Below are 18,908 nucleotides of genomic sequence, written 5' to 3' on the forward strand. Positions count from 1 at the left end.
GTGTGGCCCCACAGGCTTGGCTCTGGCCCGTTCAGTTGTGTAGCATTAAGGCATCTTGCAGCATCCACACGTGAGTTAATGCGCCTTACCTAGTCGCACCTAAATTTGATACTTGCTTTATGCAGGTATTAAATTTAGGCACAATTAGCCTAAAATTGCCATTGTTAAAGTGCATTAAGGGCACACACATATAGCCCCCTGCTCTTAATGTACCTTAAAATGGCTAATGTGCCTTAAATCACCACGTATAGATGTGTCTACTATATTCCTGTGAAAGCTCAAAAGGTCCTAGACCCCCACTGTTTCTATGAATTATGGTCAGATTGCAGGCACAGGCTCTACTTTAATTGGGGATTTCTTTACCCAAGTAAGTCTAGGACCCACCTTGCATAGCTGAAGGGCACAGGATTGGCCAGGAGTGGGTCTAATTCTTGGGTTAGCTTCATTTCTTCCTCATTTTCATCCTGCACTCTTTACCTTTTTTCATCAACCCTAAATAATTTTTTCTCCTGATGTTTTTGTACCCTTACAATATTCAGAGCAAGGATCTATCCACATGGTGCCTGGGGCAGTGCTGAATGATGGTGGAGAGATCAGCTGTTACTGTGGAACACTACTTTTGTGCCCCTGCAACACAGGCAGCACCACTCATTTAAACTGATTAATAGACTTATGTTCCTCATTTGGTCATCTCTTAACCAAGACAGGCTTTTGCTTTCAGTCATTCCTCATGTATCTATCTTCAGATGATTGAGGAGCCCTCTAAGTGAAGAACTTAGGTTGGATGTGTTGTGCTTCACTTCTTCTAAGCTGAAAACCAGGTATCCTGGCACATACAGAAATGTAAAAATATTTATAAACTATAGTGTGGGCAAAATATCCCAAGAGAAACTTACCATTGCCCAAATGCTGAAGGAAATTCTTCAGGATATAGCATATTGACATCTATAGAAATTACATGGCACAATGCTTTTGTGTTTCGTTTTAATCACAAAATTATGGGGTAACTTTTGGTTACTTAATGATAAATGTAGCACCTACTGTGCAAAAATATACAGCCGTAGTTCACTTAATTGGCATGAATAAAGCTGTCAACCCACAGCAATAACGTGATATTACTGCAGTGGAATGTGAAACACTGCAGTATGATTTGCTATTCATGCCTATAAACTTAGTTACCTACCAATGCAGCCTATGAAGGAAAGAGTCTTAATGGGCATCTGCGTAATTTATCTACCCAGGAAAGATCATATCATATGAAGCATCTGGTTTACACTGAAGCATCTGCTTTTCATGTATCTTTCAAGATGGGTTTTGAGGCATGAAGAGGTCAAATGACTAGCCCAAGTCCTGCAGGATGTCAGCTGGGATTAGGATTTCATGTGCCTCTGGCTCCCTGTGGTTCATTGCTCCAGCCACTGGAACACAAAACCTTTTCCCAAGGACAGTGGGACTACTGTAGTGTACTCTTTTGCAGTGTAAGGATTGCTATTGAAAATGCTTGGGGATTAATGTGTATCCCTGAATCCCTCATGAAATCATAACAAAGTGCTTTCCAAGAGGCTGAGGTTTCTTGTTTTTAACAAACAATCCTCCTAAAATGCTAATTAAATGATAAGTATAATAGAAAAACTGTTAATTGCTAAGTTGCATTTCTTATTATCTAATGAAAGTTTGTAATTACAAAGCATAGTTGTTATATGAAGCCTGTAATGATAGGGGGAAATGAGTATGAATTTACTGGTGTTCAGCTGCATTGTCTTTATTGCCTTTCTATTGAGGCAGCCCATCTTTTTGTATTATGACATGCTGCTTGCTCCCTCTTGAAATGAAGGCTATATACGGTGTGAGGCAGGCCCTCGTGGACATGATGATGATCTTCCACATCATTCCAGATTTATTCAGGTACTGAGTCAGAATCAAACATCCCTACAAAAAGATTATTTTGCCTATTCATTTATCTATACAGAGATTGCTAATGGTATAAAGGAGAGTTAAGTGTCCTGTTTCCACTGATTTTTTTTTTTTTTTTTTTTTTTAATTTTTTTTTTATGGGAGTTAGGTGTTTGGCTACCCTGAGTGTTTGCATTGCCAGTGTTAGGATATACAGGCTCTTGAGGCTCTGACAAAGCAGCACTTCCCTTGAACCTTAACTTTTAATGTACAACCTCTATTAGGGTTATTGCCTTCAGTCTCTGAAAAATGGCTAAGAGTACTTTTGAAAACAGTACCCATGAGCTCAATGACCACCTAAGTCATTTCTGGAAATGGGACTAAACTTCCTAGGCAGCTTGTTTGCTTTTGGGAAAGTACCTTGTTATAGTTCAATTAAAGAGCAAAAGTTCAAACTACTTCTTCTTGTTTTTGAAATAATTAAACATCCCTTGTTTTGTATCGTATCTAAATAAAATACATGAGGTCATTTTGTGTTACTGGCTTGTATTGAGTAATATTGGTAGAACTTTTGGTGGATAAAAAATGTTATGTATTAAAATAAATTACATTTTCTGGAATACAGCATTTTTATTTAATATTGTCAGCATCTCCACAAACTTCCTGGCTTTTTGCCAAAGTTTCCTATTGATATTTCATCATTTGTTACCAAAATTATGCTTGGAATTTGCTTTAAAAATGTCACTAGCATAAAGTACAATTGGGGCAATGGTACCATGTTGAATAATGACTTTTGAACACACAAGAATTAAGGGTGTCATCAGTTGCCCCCTCCCCTTCTACCCTTGGTAGTTTGGCATCCCCAATTGCAATTGGAAATTTGATGGCAGGCCAGGACAGGAGCGGTGTTAACAGTGGTGCTAGCAGCCGTGGGAAGAAACTGAAACGAGTTGGCGAGCAAGATATGACATGCCATATGGTTGAGAGCAATGGTTTTACCCCATGATAGCTAGTTAAAATACATCAGTGACCCTCTCAAACTTGTTGCCTAGACTCTTGGAACATATAGGTGTGCATACTATGAGATAAATGGTGTGTGAAATACCAGGAATCTCATTGTATGGATTCTCTTCTTCAAAGTGTCACAAAAAAGGGTGAAAATGGTTGGCTTTTCTTAAAGGTTTTGTAATGTCTCCAAGAATGCTGATATGTTTTAATATAGAAACAAAATCTCCAACTGCTTATTCAACATAGAATTAATTTTACATATAATCCCATTATTTGAATCCAGTATGAGAGGATTTGGGGGAGCAGGGGAGAGCTTCTTTTCCCTTTTCCTTGAAGCACAGTATTGGCATACTGAAAAAGCATGGTCAGGGTATGTAAGCATCTATCAAGTAGCAAAGTGGTATCTTTCACACAATCATTTTCTTCTCATCAAGTAAAAAAATGTATAATGGGGACATTTCCCTATCTATGGATTTCTGTTAAATTATATTTCAATGTAATGTTCTTTTAAAATGCCTTTTTATTTAAAATTTTTAGATTTAAAATTGTCCCAGTTACCTTAATTTGACCCACTTGTGTACATTCATTATAACAGTTCTCCAGTTACATGATCACGTACAATTTATTCCCCAGAACCTCTGTCTCATTCAGGGAGCAAGTACTTAATATTTATGTGCTCCTCATTTGGTGTTTGGCTCTTGTCCTATTTAATGCAAACTAAACCTTGCACTGAATGTAGAATTATTAACCTTCTCTTGGGAGTTTTTATGGGGCTTTCACTACAGTAGGAGTGTTTCAAAAATAGTCATTAATGTTGACAACAACTCTGTTAGATTAGATTATGTGGTGTTATCACCTCTATTGTACAGATGGAGGACTGAAGAACAGAGATTAAGGCCAAATTTTTCAAGCATCCTCTACTTTTGGAAGCCCAACTTGAAACTCCTAGGAGATGATTTTTCAGAGTACTTAGCATTTTTATTGCACATTATATATTCAAAGCACAGCTCCAATTGACTTTGGTTAAAGTCACGAGTACTCAGCACTTCTGTAAATCTGGCCCCCAGATTTTTCTTCAGTTTGGTCATCCAAGAGGACTGATTAACTTGAGAGCTGATCAGTGCTTTTCTAATTCAGAGGAATTTACCGTAAGGCATCTTAGCAACATTGTAAATGTGATCTAACCCTCTTTGTGGCTGGGTTTGAGATTGGATACAATTTAAGGGAAGGCAGGATTGTGGGGAGGTTATGGTGGGGCCCAAACTACTGTACAAAAAGAATCAATGTGGAAGAAACTTCATGGGATAAAAGAACAAGAATTGGTAGGAGTCCAAGTCATTGATCGTTTGAGCTCAAATAATCTGTAAGGCTTGGGTGGTGATAGAAGGGTGAGACTAAGTAAACCGCACTTTGACATTTTGGGTTCTCATTATCAGAAACTGTGACAATCTTCAGTGACATTTTTTATGGGAAGTGAGTGGAAGAAATTTGAAAATGAACTCCCTTGACCAGCTGTTCTGTATGCATTTCTTTGTTACCCCAAGTTACGGTGTTGTGCTGAATCACTTGCTTGAATAGAAGTTGCATGAAGGGTTGTATACAACATTCGTCGTATTTGTATCTCTAGAAAACACTTTTTGGAAAGGGAGCCTAATTAGGGTGTGTCATGGGAGTCTGAGGAGGTTACATTCCAATATTTGCTGTAAACTCACCTTTTACATTTTCAGGTCTGTGTACAATGGAAACCTCCTTAAGATACTATTTCTATTGAAGGCAGTCAATGACATTCTTTAATCAGGCAAAGGATTCAGTGTTGCAGTTGGATCACTGTATTCCCCAGGCCTCAGGGATGGAAAGAAAGTGTGTGTGTGGGATGACAACTTGCATAAAAGGTTACTATGGCTGAAAATTCTACATGTTTGAATGAGTTATGGAAACAGTGAAGTGGAGAATTTTCAATGTCCCTTATCTGGAGTGAAAAATATAATTCCAGTTTACCTTCTAGCCAGTTATTTTGGAACATTCTGTTGAAGGATCTGATCAGTCCTTGCAGTATAGTTTTCTCCAGTTTTCAAGGACTGGCATTTTTGATTACCGAGTAGTAAGGCTGTGCAAAACAGAACCATTTTGTTTCAACTTCTGTTGTGCCATTTCGAAGGGACAGTGTTTTCTTTCATCGTTTCGTTTAGTTTTAAAGCACTGTTCCATTTTGTTTTGTCAAATGCCCATAGGCTATAATGTGGAATCATGAAAATGCCTAAAATGTTGTAATTTCCAGCCCGATTCAGATGAAAATTGCAGGGATGGTAGCCCCTTCTGAGGGCATGAAGCCTGCCAAGTTTCAAGGAGATAGGTGCAGTGTTTTTCTGGGAACGTGCATCTCAAACAGTTGAAAGGAAAACTCAAATCCCTTGCCAGCAGTGGCAGCCTCCTGTCATCCTGCTTGCAGATCTGGGGGCCTGCACCCCCAGGAAGAGTCTGGCACTGTCCGGTGTGGGCCCCTGGATACGTGTATGGTGTGACAGAAAGCTGCTGCTGCTGCTTGGGACCGGCGCTGGGTGCAGCCCGCACCCAACGCCAGGAAGATTGTTGCTACCACTGGCCCTAGGAAGCAGTGGCAGCCTCCTGTCATCCTGCATGCAGATGTGGGGGACCACACCCCCAGAAGGGTTGCAGAGCTGTGCGGGCCTCTCGATCTGTGTGTGGGATGACAATAGGCGGCTGCTGGTGCTTGGGGCCAGCGGCGGAAGCAATCTTCCTGGTTTTGGGCATGTGCTGTGCCCAATGCTGGTCCCAGATGGCAGCAGCAGCCTCCTGTCATCCTGTATGCAGATTCAGGGGCCTGCGCCCCGCAGGAGGGCTGTGCCAGACTCCTCCCGGGAGATGCAGGCCCCCAGATCTACACACAGGGTGACAGCAGGCTGCTGTTGCTGGCTGGGACTGGCGCTGAAGCCAAGCAAGCCCGGCTTTGAAACTTGAAACTTTTTGAAACTTTCAAAATGTTTTGAGTGCCCTCATTTAGTTTTGAAGCTGTTCCAAAGCCCTTTGTTCTGTTTAGATTATGCTGTTTTGAGCTCAAAATGCATTAGAGACAGCCTCGAAATGAAATGCCTGGCAAAACTTCGCATAGCCCTACTGAGTAAATGCTTCGTGTGATGCAAAGCTGTTGTAATTTCCCTGAGCAGTACCATTTCTCTTGCAGTACAAATTTGAAAATAAATCTCTATTGTAGTTGAGGAAGAAAAATGGATTTTTTTCCATTTCCTGCACTTCTTCCTTCAGGGCTGCCTGTGTTGTGAGCATTAAATAAACATGGCACAACTGTTCGATGTTAAATTAAAAACTTGATCTTGCTTTGATGTGTCCTCCCTTATGTAGCTACCTTGTATTAAATTCTGCTCTCAAATGTACAGACAGGTTGGATCAATGGGACAAAATGTAGTCATTTTAGTTTAGTTCTAACACTGATGACATCAAATATATTGACCCTGAGCAGTCTTCTGAGCATTTCAAGAACGGTAGATTTCTTGTGTGACATGTTGTTGTATCTTGAGATCTAGCATAACATACCTTTGATTAAAAACTCTGATTACCATCTGTGTACTACAAAGTTAGTCTTTTGACCAGACATGTGTTGAGCCTTTCCATTTCTGCATAAGTTACTGAGTTTATTTAAAATGCTGCATATTTATTAACCTTATTTCTAATGCATCACTGTAGTCTGATGAATGTGTCCTATTTTCTTCTGTCATTAACTATGTGATTATGATTTTTACACATATATATTCAGTTTGAAAATATGTACTTTTAAGCAAAAATCTTGTTCTGAAAAATGGCTAAACTTTCAGGATTTGTTAGGATTTTAATGAATGTACTAGTGGCTGTCAAGGTCCTCACAAATTAGTGAAATCATTATTATATATCATCTGTGTACTCACTCAATGACAGAGTAGTGAACTTGGCACACAGAATTGCAAAAATATGTGTATTACTAGTTCTCTTTGACCAAATTTAGTAAATATTATAGTTGAAACTTACTGCAGAGTAGCCATGTCAAATGCTGTAGTTTAGTGACGTGTCTGCTATATATGACTTCGTTTCAAATGGACTTCATTTCAAAGCAACATTTTAAAAGAAAGAATTGCATATGTTTAGACACTTAAATCCAGATTTTGGCATCTAAATGTCCTGATTTTTCAAAAGGACTAATCAAAAACGAATCGTACTGCAGCTCTCACTGACTTAGATTTTTGACTGTAGCTTAGTAGGCGGCCTGGGATATTTTATCATTATGTTTGTTTATTTTTATAAGCTCTTAGCATTGCATATCTTAACACTTTCATTGCTTTGTACTGAGCTCAATATAGCAATTCCTGAAATATTTAGCAGCAGTGGATAAAAGTTTAGAAGAACCATTTTATATTTTTGTTCTCCCTTTTAAATATAAGAGCTGTTATCTGAAACGGCTCATATCAGACCTATATTATGTTGATTAGGGATTATTGCCAGAGAATGCTAGCTTAATCTGTTTGTATGGATGGTTCATAAGGATGATTTATTAAATGCTAGTGTAACAGTTCCTTTGTATTGTATACAATTATGGATGCTTACATAAAGAACAAAGAAGAGATGAATGCAGACTGGAAGGCAACTACAAGTTGTGAAGGACTTCAGGGGTCACACTGAAGCGCTAAAGGTTAAATTAGGAAAATTAGCTACATTAATTATAAAAAAGAGACTAAGAGGGACATGACTGAGATGTTTACAATTTTGACACAATCTTGATACAATTTATTCAGTCAACAGACTCAAAAACAAGAGCACAGACTGAAGAGAGGGTTTGGTCACTATTGAAGTTAGAATCATAGAAAATTAGGGTTGGAAGGGACCTCAGGAGGTCATCTAGTGCATCTTCTGTTCAAAGGAGGATCATCTCCAACTAGACCATTCCAACCAGGGCTTTGTTTAGCCAGGCTGTAAAAACCTCCATGGATGGAGATTCCACCACCTCTCTAGGTAACTTGTTCCAGTGCTTCACCCTCCTAGTGAGAGTTTTTCCTAATATCCAACTTAAACCTCCCTTGCTGCAACTTGAGACCATTTATCCTTGTTTTGTCATCTGTCACCACTAAGAACAGTCTAGCTCCATTCTTTTTGGAACCACCCTTCAGGTAGTTAAAAGCTGCTATCAAATCCTCTCTGTCTTCTCTTCTGCAAACTAAATAAAAACCCAGTTCCCTCAACCTCTCCTCATCAGTCATGTGCCCCAGCACCTGAACCATTTTCATTGCTCTCTGCTGGACTCTCACAGTTGCCACATCCTTTCTATAGTGGGGGCCCCAAAACTGGACACAGTTCTCCAGCTGTGGCCTCACCAGTGCAGAATAGAACAGAATAATCACTTCCCTTGATCTGCTGGCAATGCTTCTCCTAGTGCAGCCCAGCATGCTGTTAGCCTTCTTGGCAACAAGAGCACACTGCTGACTCATATCCAGGTTATTGTCCACTGCAAGCCCCAGGGCCTTTTCTGCAGAGTTACTGCCCAGCCAGTCAGCCCCCAGCCTATCCTGGTACATGGGATTGTTCCATCCCAAGTGAATGACTTTGCACTTGTCCTTGTTGAACCACCTGAGATTTCTTTTGGTTCAGTCCTCCAATTTGTCAAGGTCACTCTGAATCCTAGTTCTACCCTCCAATATATCTATTGTGCCCCACAGTTCGGTGTCATCCACGAACCTGCTGGGGGTGCAGTCTTTATCTTCCAGCTTGTTAATGAAGATATTAAACAAAGCTGGCCCCAGGCCCAGCCCCTACTGGCTGCCAGTTAGAAGTTGAGCCATTGATCACTACCCACTAAGTCCAACAATCTAGTCAATTTTCTATCCACCCTACAGTCTATCCAACCATACTTCCTTAGCTTGCTTGCAAGAATTCTGTGGGAGACCATATGAAAAGCCTTGCTAAAGTCAAGGTATACCACATCCACCTCTTTCCTCACATCCACAGAGCCAGTCATCTCATCATAGAAGGCAATCAGGTTGATCAGGTATGACTTGCCCTTGGTGAATCCATGCTGACTGATCCTAATTTTCTTCTCCAAGTGCTTAGAAGTGGAACCTTTGAGCATCTGCTCTGATTTTTTTCCAGGGACTGATGTGAGGCTGACTGGTCTGTAGTTCCCTGGATCCTCTTTCTTCCCTTTTGTAAAGATGGGCACTGTATCTGCCAGGCTGTCACCACTGCAAGGAGTTGGGGCAAAGCTGTGATTCCCTGCTTGCATGCCCTGGCCTGAAGCATGAAGGCTACAGATCACAGCTCTGCCTTGGCTCTGGAGCAAGCTGCCCCTGTTGAAAGACCCTAGTGGCTCCAGAGCAGACCCCTGCCCTGCTCTGCCATATGCCCTGCCAGTGTAGCTGGGGCTAGTCTCCATGGCAGCCCCAGCCTTGAGTTTTCACGTGCTGCTGTGGCTGGGGTCTCCATGGAGACCGGCCCCAGCTATGTTCAGGGGCAGCTGGGAAATGGAGTCCACTGCCGACTGGATCCAGCCCAAGGGCCAGACTTTGCCTGTCCCTTCCCTAACCTGTTATTTCACCACTGAGGGCTGCTTACCTTCTCCACAAACTGTACTTCCCACTGCAATAGTCTGGGAGTTGGCCTTACTGTGAAGACCAAGATAAAAAAGGGCATCAGGTACATTTTCCTCATCATCTGTCACTAGGTTGCCTTCCCAATTCAGTGAGGAACCCACACTTTCCCTGACCTTCCTGTTGTTGTTAACATATTTGTAGAAACTTTACCCTACATGTCCCTTGCTAGCTGCCACTGTAACTGTGTTTTGGCCTTCCTGACTTCATCCCTACGTGCCTGAGCAATATTCTTTTGCTCCTCCCAAGTTGTTAGTCCAAGCTTCCACTTCATATAAGCTTCCTTTTTGTATTTAAGCTCACTGAAGAATTCTCTGCTAAGCCAAGCTGGTCACTTGCCACATTTGCTTTTCATTCTGGACATCAGGATGGTTTGTTCCTGTAGCCTTGGTCAGGTTTCTTTAAAATGCATCAAGCTTTCCTGGACTCATTTCGCCCTCCGACTGACCTCTCAGGGGATCCTGCTCATCAGTTCCCTGAGGGAATCAAAGTCTGCTTTTCTGAAGTCCAGGGTCCATACTCTGTTGCTCTCCTTCCTCCCTTTTTCTAGGATCCTGATCTCATTCATCTCATGGTCACTGCTGCCCAACTTGCTATCCACTTCTACATCCTCCACCAATTTTTCTCTGTTTATAAGCAGTAGGTCAAGCAGAGCACTGCCCCTAGTTGGTCTGTCCAACACTTGCACAAGGAAATTGTCTCCAGTGCTCTCCGAAAACTACCTGGATTGCCTGTGCTCTGGTGTATTGCCCTCCCAGCCTATGTCAGGGTGATTGAAGTCTCCCATGACGACCAGGGCCTGTGATCTGGAAACTTGCACTAGTTGTCTGAAGAAAGCCTCATTTACCTAATCTTCCTGGTCTGGTGGTCTATAGCAGTCACCCACCATGGCATCACCCTTGTTTCTCTCTCATCTGATCTTAACACAGGGACTTTCAACAGACCTATCTCCAGTTTCATACTGGAGCTCTTGAGCAGTCATATGGCTCTTTTACATACAGTGCGACGACTCCTCTTTTTCTTTGCTTGTTTTTCCTGAACAGTTTGTACCCATCCATGACAGTGCCACAGTCATGTGAGCTCCCACCAAGTCTCTGTTATGCCAATCTGATCATAGTTCCTTGACTGTGCCAATGCTTCCAATTCTTCCTGCTTGTTCCCGTCGCTCCGTGCATTCTTGTACAGACACCTGAGGCGACTATCCAATTGCCCAACGTTCTCGGGAAGAACGAGGCCTCCCCTCCTGATTCTTCAAGGTCCCCCACTTTCCCAGTTACCTCAGGACTTTGTTCTCCATCCCACAGCCAACCTAGTTTAATATACTATGGCAGGTACAATGCCCAAGGGCGGCCATGGTGTCCCCTAGCAGCCGTCCGTCCGGGTCAGGCCCTTGCTCCCACCTCCCAGGGTCTCACCCTATTTCTTCACCTATCACACAGTGTTCTTGAGAGTAGTGAGGGGATGCTGCTCTCAGAGCTAGGTGAGCTTAGGTGCTCTCTCTTTGTCTTGGTATTTATTCCTTCAGACCTTATGTGCCTTAAGTGCTAAATTTTGTGGCTTCCTTCCACCCATAAAACCACACCCATGCCTTGCAGGTGTCTGTTCCTACTTTTGATCCCTTGTTAGGCCTTGGCTTCATTAGCTTTAACCTAAGGATTGCTCTGGCTGTTGACTAGTAGCCTAGGCCTGCTGTCTCTGGCCTGGCCTTTTCAGTCTCCACAGCCTTCACTGTCTCTCTAGATTATGGGCCCCCTTGGCCCTGTCTTGCCCAGTTTCTTCCCCTTTGGTGTCCCTGACCAAGGCAAGGCTGCTCAGCCCAGTCCTCTCATGTGTCTTGGGCCCAGAACAAGGCATCTCTCGGCTTGGTTTCCTTCCAGAGTATTTGAGCTTCATCTCTACGTAACTCACCCAGTCCCTGAGCCTGGCAGGTCTCTATGCTGGGTTCCCCTATGACACCCTTGTGGCCTCCACTCTTCTCTTTACATCTGGTCCTCTGGCTATACCACAAACATAAGAAAACACACAACTGTTCAACTAAAATACATGGATTCTGCCTTTTCCAGGCAAACACTCTGCAAACCATAATCCCCTGGGCTACCTGTCACACCCCTCCGGGTAGTGTCATTTCCCAGGATACTGCTTCCCCGCAGTCATCTTCCCTGTGGGAGCTCTTTCCCCTGGATCTTGCAGAGCCTGACTGCCTGCTTTGACTCTGGGATGGTGCTCGTGTCCCAAGGAGTTCCTCCTTATTTCCAATTATCTGCCTTCCCCTCAGCCCTGCACAGGGGTCTTTAATTTCCTTCTGCTGCATGTCCTGCTAAAATGATAGGAATCCCTGGCTCCCTGATGCATGTCCTTTCTTTTTTTTCTGGAGGAGTCTGTCCATGGCTGGGAGGCAAGCTGCTGGTGGCAGCTGAGCTGCATGGGGACCCGGTCCTTCCCTCCCTGAGCTGCACGGGGTTGCCTGAGTGGGCTGCTACTGGGCTGGGTGCTGGCTTGAGCAACTCAGGGCCGGCTGGCAGCTTGTCCCCCAGTCTCAAGCAGGTTCCTCCAAAAAAAAAAAAAGATTGGGCCTTTCGCCATAACAGTGATGGTGCCCCTAAATTGAAATGGTGGATTTTTAATTGTTGCAATTACCCCACCAATTAAAAACCCGCTGTTTTAATTTAGGGTGAGCTAAATCCCCATCAAGTGGCCTCTAGGTTTACCTTGTGAATCAGGTGTAGGTGGTTGCATACCTAATAGCACTAATATAGGGCATCACCCTGAAAAGGATCTCATGGCTCCTGGTTGAGAATCACTGCTGTAAAATGATCATGTTGATGAAGAATTACTGTCAGGATACAGTTGTTTCACCTGCATGGATAAAAATACATATTTCTGACAGATCCCTCTTTCAGATCTAGAAAATCAGACTGTACTTGCTCTTTCCAAACCTGTCTCATCTCAATTTCTGTCTCCTAACCATTAGAACTGTTTTGCCCTCTGCCAGTGACCCCAATAAGTAATGCTATGTTTCTAAGAAATGACCTGTGATCAATTCTCCATTATTTTAAGACATCAATTCTGTATGCAAAACAAATGATAACAGTACTACATTGTGAAGTGGAAGAACCCATCACTTACAAATATGTATGCAATATAAACTCTAACATTAAATGTTGCCACATTTTACATCAAGTAATGAGTAAGAAACCCCCTTCATGTAACCTACGGCAAGTGTGGCAACTATAATACATGTTGTTGTCTGTACAATGATGTGGCAAAATGTTTTTTTCATGAGTTTAGAAAGACATGTATAACTTTGGCCTTCCCCACTCATAAATACTGCTTCCCTCCCAAACATGTGTCAGTAAAGCTAGACTTGATAACCTCATAAATCCAAATGTACAAGATGCTGAAGTAGAGAAATTTTTAGTAATACCTTTTTAAAAGGTCTAAATCATGCACAAAATCTTATGGTATAAGGATGGAAGGGATCTTGAGAGGCCATCTGGTCCACCCCTCTGCCTCAAAGCAGGATCAGCTATAATTAAATCATTGCTGACAGATACTTGTCTAAGCTGCTTTCAGAATAACTTCCAGTCATAAAACTTTCCTAGATGAGCTGTTCCAGTGGTGATCTTACCGTAGAAAGTTTTTCTTGTGCTTAAGTTAACTTATAATCCTTGGTTACAATTTAAATCCATTACTCAAATTATTCTCAGTGAACACAGAGAACATTTTATAACCTTCCTTTTAACTTGCGTATTTGAAGACCCTTCTTATTCTTCTTCAGTTTTCTGTCCACAATATTAAACACTCAGTTCTTTAAAACTTTCTTTATAGTTCATGTTTTCTAAACCTCTGATCACATTTGTTGCTCTTCTCTGAACTATTTTCAATCAGTCCTTATCTTTCTTAAAGGGTAGTTCCTAAAACTGAATGTCAGACTCCAGAGGCCTTACCAGTGCTGGGTAGAGTGGAAGTATGTGACAATGTTTTCTGTAGAGAATTCTTTATTTGTACATCCTGGTATGATTGTGGTCTTTGTAATAATTTGTTGCATGTGTGCAATACCGTGTTCTATTTTTAATCTACTATAACCCAAAGACCCTTTTTTTGCAGAACTACAGTCTGTCCAGTCTTTCCCCATTTTACATTTGTGCTGTTGATTTACTCCTGTTTAGGCATATTTTGTCCTTAATTTTACTGCATTTGACCTTACCAATTTTGTCAAGATCATTTTGAATTATAAACCTCTCCAAGCTTGGTATTATCCATCATTTCGTGACTGCTGCCACCAAGTTGTCTTCTACCGTCGCATCCTCCACAAGATCCACCCTGTTGGCCAGAATGAAATCTACAAGAGCCTCCCCTCTAGTTTCTTTCTCTGCTTCTGTATCTAAGTGCCATCCATGCACATTCCAGTATGTTCTGCCTTTCCCAACAGAAAGCATCCTAATGTAGAGGTCTTTTATCTTGGGACTCTCAGGGCATTTAGAAGTGCACTTTGACAGATGGAGGGGAGGCGGTGGCAGGGAAGTACTCCAAAAGCCATGCTAATTAAAGTGCTTGGAGCATCACATGTATCAGTGTTCCTGCACTAAAAAATGGCGGTAGGGGACTTTGAACTGGGGCGCTTTTAACTAAAGCTCATTGAATGTGCCTTAGTTTAAAGCATACCACCACCATTTTCCAGTGTGGGGACGCTGATGCACATGACACTGGAATCTGTTGGAGCATGGTAATTACCATGCTGTAGCAGACTCAATTAACTGAGTCTGTTCCAGTGCACTGTAATTAATTACTGTGTTGGAGCAGCCTACCTGCATGTGTATAGGAGCCCTTAAACAAAAATTGTGTCCAACTTGAAATCAGAAATTCTCCACTTCCCATGATTATAAAGCTCTTATTCTCAACTTACTAAGTGTACCTTTAGCATTGCTGTTAAAATAAGTTATAAAATAATGGAATAATCTAAGATGCTGTCCCTATGAACTTCCTTTCCCCCACTTTCTACTTTCTGGTCTTCATCTGTGTAAATTATGGCAATGGGCATCATAGAAGAAGGGATATAGAAGTTTCAGCAGTGCCATTTTTCTCACTAAGAAACCAATTTATGCATTCTTTTCTCTGGGCCTAGTCCCCTTTTATTCCTAACATGAAAAAGCTAAGACTAAAGCAAAACAGAAGTTGGGACTGCTGAACTAACCAGGGCCACCCTTAATGATTTAATTAATCTACAAGAGAGTTGCTGTTTCCCTCACAAGATCCCCTACCACATCTCCACCCTTGGCCTCCTTTTCATTTTTGATGAGGATGGCATTTAGGTTTCATTGTTTCAAACAATCTCTTGTTGTAGCTGGTTGGGGTGAAATGGAGCTATCTGTCAATTTGAAAAGGTCACTGGCTGTGTCAGAATGACAGTGATTCCAAATTATCCATTAATCTCCCAATTTAAAATTGTCATCCCTCTTATTACAGCCAGCCAGCCACGCAGACTAAAATAGACCTCTCCCCTTATACCCGTGACCAAGCAGCTTTTTATTAGCTGGCAGATAAAATTGGCAGTGCACTCCTATATTAAGTATTCATTGACTGCTCTCTAAAGAGAAATGGCTGCTAACAGGTTGAGAATATATGAGAAAACAGCCAAAGGAATTACAATTGATTTTCTTGTCTTATCTGCTGTGGCTTGGGCTGTATTATTAGTATAACACACTTGGCATGCTCCTATATCAGTTTGGGAGTCAAAGGGCAATAAGCGCAAAAGCTTTCTATGCCCCCTTTGTATTTCCACATTATCCCAATAGTGCTGACCCACAACATATTAAATGAAGGTGAGGTAGCTTTTAGAAACTGCAATTCTCCAAGGAAAACAAGTGTTACTATTTACTTCTGTATGAGCTATTCCAGTTGTGGAAAAGGTCCCAGCTGAGGAATTTGAACCCAAGAGATTCAAGCCAGGAGAATATTTAATTTTTCTCATGGGGAAAAAAAAGCAGATACCCTCAGGGATTAAAGCGATGGAGCATAGAGGAAGCTGTGAACCACTTCTCTGTTCCAGTGACAAGGAGGTGCCCTTTCCCTTCTTCAGAGCCACTGCATCTCCTCCACTATATGTGCGTTCCCCTCCTATTTCAGTTTACTTCAGGAACTGAGCAACTCCAGCTGAAGAGAGCGATGACAGAAGATCTCTTTGCCATCAACTGGGTGGGCTTTACCACTAGTTAATGCTATGTACTTCTTTTTATCACCGTTGGTAAGGCAGTTAGAAGAGGGAGATGTCTAAAAGGGTTACATGCGAGACTGTTGCCTTCATGCAGGCCAAACAAGGCAGGACGGCATAGCGGCTAAAGCAAAGGACCTGAGAATGAGAAGATCTGCAGTCCATGTCCACTGCTGCTAGGTTTTATGGTTTGCTCTTGAACAAATCACTTTTGTTCTCTGTTGCCTCAGTTTGTCCACTCAGATAATGGGGACATGTATACTGAGCAGGGATGTTATCAGTCTTAATATCATCAGTGTGCTCCCAGTTTTAGGAAGGTGCTATGGCAGTTATCATGTAACAGCGGTGACTATCTTGCTAACAAACACTGTACCAACATTTTTTGTGGTTTTCTACTATTATTATTATTTTTTATCATAATTCAGATGTCTGAAGACATTAATGGATTAAGCTGTATTAACTTTTCCAGCAGATAAAATGATTTGGTTAATACCCCACCTCTTGGACATGAGTTCTGTGATGCTTAAAGAACTCCTCCAAATGCTAAATGCCAAAGGATGCTTCTTCGTACTGCAGTCTCTTTTTATTCTACCATATCTATTGTTTAATCTGGAGTTAGAACATGAACTTGGAGAAGTTGCATCTATCCTGTGAAATGGGTTAGTTGGGAATGGGAACTGACAAAGCAACATGCCTGACTCTTTTTTTTCACTAAGTGATCCCCTTTTGTCAATTCTAAAAAAAAACCACACCAGAGGTCATTATGGGAGGATTTCAAGTCCAGTACGAGAGGAGACAGGTTTTTGTTTTGCTATACCTTTTATAGCACATGTCAAAAGGCTCTCTGCACTGCATATTTGCAGAGCAGAGCCAAATATATCTTAAAAAAAAAAAAAGGGCAGCAGAAAAAAACTGGGCAGTGCACATGGCTGCAGTGTGCACTGCCTGAAACTGGAGCCTGGCCAGCCAGAGCCACGCTCCAGCTGCCAGCCAGGCTCTACACACCTGGATCGTCACCACTGCAGCCCCAGGAAGTCCTCAGGACCCCAGGTAAGATTGCTGATGCCAACCCAAGTGCTGACCCCAGCCTCCCCTACCCTACCCAGGGCAATTTGCCATGAGCCAGAGTGTGTGTGCAGGGGCATTCCCTGGGGACAAGTAGCAGCGGCACAACTATGTGCTGCTGCTGTTCGTCTCTGGAGAAAAGCACATGTGCATTTGTGAGGATGCACCCGAGGAGGGCAGTTTGTGCCTAGAACCTTGTCAAACCTCTCTCAACTACATCTGTTTGGTCCAGTAAAATATATATCATTTAAAAAAAAAAAAAATCTTTCAGCTTTCCTGGACTATCATGACCACAACAGTCTAACTCAACAAACCTGGTACTGTCACCTAGCATGACTTCTACTGTTGGGTAATAATGCATTTCCTCCTGGGTAGTGATCCCTGTATGAATCATTTATGTATTAGCAAGGCTAGACCCATGTCCTTAGTTTTTTGTTTTTTTGGTTTGCTTCTTTTCAAGATCCAATAACTGCTTGAGTAGGTAACTATTCAAGTCCAGTAGCTCAGCTGTAAAAGGGATTTGACAGCCACAATAATGGTTTTTATGTATCCTATTCTGTTGTTTTGAGGGCAGGAATAATCATACACTCCAGTCACTGGAGAATTATTATGAATGATATGAAGGGAAATAGCAATGACACTTTACAGCTATGCAAGTGGGTTGGTGTGAGAACTTCAGTCCTGCTTGTGGAGCACCAGCGGTGTTTCCAATAATCTAACACAGGAAGTTTTCACTCGTACATCTGCAGTTTCTCCATTGGTTGTGCACTCTCACTAGAAATGGCATTTAGGAGTACTGTTTCCTTCTACCTCTGACCAGCACATGCATATTAGAGAATTGTTGTGGGCAAGGATTTCCCCTTTATTAGGTAAATTATAGGTGTCAGGGAAGAGCCCAATCCAAAAGGAGCTCAAGTCATATAAGGACTTGGAAAACCTTTACAGGAAGCAGGGTAGGGGGAGTTCCTACGGCAGCTGAAGACCAGTTGGAAGATATGAAAGTTCTCTGTGTCAGCTCTGCATTGGATGGAGTTATTTAAAGTACTGAATGTTACCATTAACTTCAGTGACAGCAGTTGGGCCAAGCCTGAGAGACTTTGCAAATCACTTCAACTTATCCTCAGGGATCTACTGGCAGATTTTTTGAGTGTGCACATGTATAACTAGGGCTAAATTTCTAAAATTGCTCCTTTATCTTCAAGATGCTGATACATAACTAGCTACATTTTTAAAAGAGTGGAGTATTTCTGTGCAAGGGGGGAACTGAATTTATTTGAAAATCTGGCCCTTGTTTTGGTGCCTAAAAAGAATCTTAAGTTTCTTAAAAATTGGATATATCACGTTCTCCTATGGCTGTTTGGATGACTTCATAGCAGTAGGAACAGAACACTTGTAAAGTTCTACAAAATAATGAGTTTTTTGATGAGACTAAAATTAACTGACATTAAAAAATGGAATACATTGAAATTTAATACAGTTAAAACACTAGTTGTTTTTCAGGACAGATACTAGGACTGATAATAGCAAGTAACACATTGTAAAATCTTTAAAATGGGCTTGTGGGGAGTCAGTGTGATTGATTATTAAGGACAAACTTACTAATGAGTTTGAGACAACTTATGCCAGGGGATCTAAACATCTTAGTAGCTCTACAGTAGGTAGGGCATAAATATTCCTAAGTAGTATGAGCTTAGTTCAGGGGTGGGCAATTATTTCAGCTGGAGAGCTGTTTAATGAGTGTTGGTGAGCTGTTGAAGGTTGCAAGGAACCCTGTCCCTTCACAGCCCTGTCCCTTCACAGGTGCCTTGCCCCCTGGTCACCACCTTGGGGCTAGAAGCCCCACCCCCTAAGCCATAACCTTTGCCACCAGAAGTCCCTCTCCTTGTGCCCAGAAGTACTCCTTTTGGGAAAGGGATTTGCCATCTTAGAACAAGAAAAAAACACATTATATACTAAAAATGACATATTGGCAATAACACATTTTAATTTTATTAAAAAATTCTTTTGTCCTGATTTGTATGCATTTGTGTTGCATATATAGAGGTGATTGTATAATAGCTCAAAACAAAGTCTTATATTGCAGGGGG

This window comes from Crocodylus porosus, unplaced genomic scaffold, assembly GCF_001723895.1.
Source record: "Crocodylus porosus isolate Cpor-Errol unplaced genomic scaffold, CroPor_comp1, whole genome shotgun sequence".
Taxonomy (NCBI): Eukaryota; Metazoa; Chordata; order Crocodylia; family Crocodylidae; genus Crocodylus; species Crocodylus porosus.